Source organism: Mauremys reevesii, linkage group 14 (assembly GCF_016161935.1).
Source record: "Mauremys reevesii isolate NIE-2019 linkage group 14, ASM1616193v1, whole genome shotgun sequence".
Classification (NCBI taxonomy): domain Eukaryota; kingdom Metazoa; phylum Chordata; order Testudines; family Geoemydidae; genus Mauremys; species Mauremys reevesii.
The window spans coordinates 44816049-44819046 of record NC_052636.1 but is presented as its reverse complement, the minus strand read 5'-3'; the positions used below and the strand labels follow the sequence as shown (position 1 = coordinate 44819046).

The window sequence follows — 2998 nt, the reverse complement described above, 5'->3', positions numbered from 1 at the left end:
ATTGGGCAAAGCAAGTGGGGGAAGTTCCGTGGCTAATGAAAACCAATGCTCTGGGTGAGGCCTGAACTCACACCCACAGCTGTATTTCCCCCTGCATGAGCCACTATAGGAGCTTCTTAGACAAACTTGGGCTGTCGGTGGTTATGTGTGTCTGTGCTTCACCACTTTGGCTGCTCTGTGAAAAGCTGATGGTTCAAGCAGAAGCTGGTGGGGTTTTGTTTTGTTTTAAGCACTTAGAGTCTAGTACATTTTAACAGGCAGAAAATGTCCTATTCTGGTCTAGCCCCATTTGACTCCTTCTGTCCATCTTCTTCCTTCCCCTCAGTGTCTTTCCTTCCCCATTGGGGACATACAGAGATGAACCCCAGTCAGTCTGTGTCACAGAGAGTCTGTATCTCCTAAGGAATGTGGGTGAAGGATTCCAGCTGAATTAACTCCACTCACCTGGGTTAGAAACATTTGTTTCTTTCGAGCACATAGTGGGAAATGGGACATTAATTCAGACCCAGGAGGCAAGGCAGAGAGGCTTCATGCTCTTGATCTCCATGAAGGAGAGAGGATCCCAGGAAGGAACACAGCTTCCTTTAGACTCAAGCTGGGGTCTCTTGGAAGTTGGAAAAGACCCTTGGTCACTGAGGATCTCATGGGATCGTGCTGCTCCAGAGGCTCGAGAGTCCTGGGTGCGGGGAGGGTGTCACTGCACAGTCTGAAATGGAAGGGAGGACCCGGGAAGGGAAGGGGAGGAACAGAAAATGGAGAGGAATGAAACAGAATAAACGCCTCTTCTCTCTCCCCTCCCCGACCCAGCAAGAACTGTTATCAGTGGGAAACTCCCACCATGAACGGCAGAGACCACAGAGACATTTGCCTCATGCTGAGAAGTAAGGTGACCAATCACCAAGTGTGAAAAATCAGAGACTTTCACTAGATGCATTGGTGATATAGTGGTGAGCATAGCTGCCTTCCAAGCAATTGATCTGGGTTTGATTCCCAGCCAATGCAATGATATGATGATTCTTCCACTGGGAATTGATTTAGTTTCAGTTTATCAATGGAATGAGAGAATCAGTGTCCCAAATCCCAACAGGTCATTAAACACTCTGTGGAGGAAAAAAGGGGCAGGACTATATAATAAGCAGTTGGAGTCATCCTGGTATTACAATGCTTGGTTTATTTTTTTTTTAAATTCCTTTACTTCCCTCTCCCTTTTAGACTCAGAGCCTTTAAGGTCAGAAGGGACCAGTGTGATCATCTAGTCCGACCTGCTGCACCTTGCAGGCCAAAAGACCCCACCCACCCACTCCTGTAATAGACCCGGGAGGGGAGGCAGCTCTGTGCACTGCCCCTACCCCAGGCAGCACATGGAGGCCCTCTGCTCCCCTCCCCAATGGGTGTGCAGAGATGTGCCAGCAGCACTAAGGTGGCTCCATGCCCACTCTACATCCGTCCCTCCGTGCCGCTCCCAGAAGTGGCTGGCATGTCCCAGCATCCCCTGGGGTGGGGAGTGTCTCCACGTGCTGCCCCTGCCCCGAGCACCAACTCCGCAGCTCCCATTGGCCAGGAACTGTAGCCAATGGGAGCTCTGGAGGCAGCGCCTGCAGACAGCAGCACATGGAAATCCCCTGGCCCCACTCATCTAGGAGCTGCTGCCGGAGGGTTGTGTGTACCGGTCACTTTGGGAGCTGCACCACCCCTCCTGCACCCCACCCCCCCCCCCCAGCGCAGAGCCCACACCCAAATTTCCTCCCAGAGCTTTGCTTGTCTTCCTTTCATCAGAACCATCCTTCTTCTCCTGGGCTGCAAGTAGCCACCCCTGGGAAGCCAAGAGGCAGGCACAGGATTCTGCCAGGTAAGTGTCCCCCAGCGCCGCGATGGACGGTGCGATGAAGGTAAGTCTTCCTGAGGCACAATGAACTGCAATGCAGCGAACCACTGGCCAGGCGGTCCGGGCGAAGGGCATTCACTGGAGGTACAAGCTTGTGAGTAACTCCTGAGCACAGGGCCCCTTCCCCTTTTAAGGACCTGCTCCTCATGGCCTGCGACTGGAGATGACTTGGCTGCATCTGGTGGGTCACACTCCACCTTGGGCAGTGTCCATGCAGTGTCCCTGCTCTGGGTGTGTGAGTGCTGCCTAATGAGAGTCCCAGACACCTTCTCTATCTAGGAGCTCTTCTGATCTTCCAGCTGTTCAACCAGCCCCTTCATCCCACAAGCATTGCAGGAGGGAGCGGGAGTGGGAGGGGGAAAGCCACTTCACAGGCATTCAGAGAGGGAGAGGAGACAAAAATGGGAATGGGGGAAGTATAACACACCTATTGAGCATAGAAATCACTGCTGCTCCTACAACAGCAGGGACAGGCCACTAGGAGCTGGGAAAAATTAAGCCATCATGTTTCTGCCTGGTTTTGAACCAAGGACCTTTTGCGTGTTAGGCAAACGTGATAACCACTACACTACAGAAACTCTGTTGCAGGGCTCTGCCCCTCCCTTCATAAGAACATAAGAACGGCCATACTGGGTCAGACCAAAGGTCCATCCATCCCCACATCCTATCTGCCAACAGTGGCCAATGCCAGGTACCCCAGAGGGACTAAACCTAACAGGTAATGATCAAGTGATCTCTCTCCTGCCATCCATCTCTACCCTCTGACAAACAGAGGCTAGGGACACCATTCCTTACCCATCCTGGCTAATAGCCATTAATGCACTTAACCTCCATTAATTTATCTGCAAAAAGTACAAGGAGAACATGTGGCACCATAAAGACTAACAAATGTATTTGAGCATAAGCTTTTGTGGGCTAAAACCCACTTCATCGGACGCATGCAGTTAAAAATACAGTAGGATATATATATACACACAGAGAACATGAAAAAAATGGGTGTTGCCATATACACTATAACGAGAGTGATCAGTTAACGTGAGCGGTTATCAGCAGGAGAAAAAAACCTGGTGTTGGGAGGGGAACAGGAGAAAGGACAAAGGAAGCAAGAGACTA

The 2998-nt window shown here is 51.1% G+C and overlaps 2 non-coding genes across 2 annotated transcripts; one reads left to right on the top strand and one right to left on the bottom strand.

Moving 5' to 3' along the window:
- The first annotated feature begins 930 nt into the window (after positions 1 to 930).
- Positions 931 to 1002, top strand: TRNAG-UCC. Its single transcript has one exon. It is a non-coding gene; the product is annotated as a tRNA-Gly (tRNA).
- A 1388-nt stretch (positions 1003 to 2390) lies between these two features.
- Positions 2391 to 2463, bottom strand: TRNAV-AAC. The gene has a single exon. It is a non-coding gene; the product is annotated as a tRNA-Val (tRNA).
- Between the last annotated feature and the right edge of the window lie 535 nt (positions 2464 to 2998).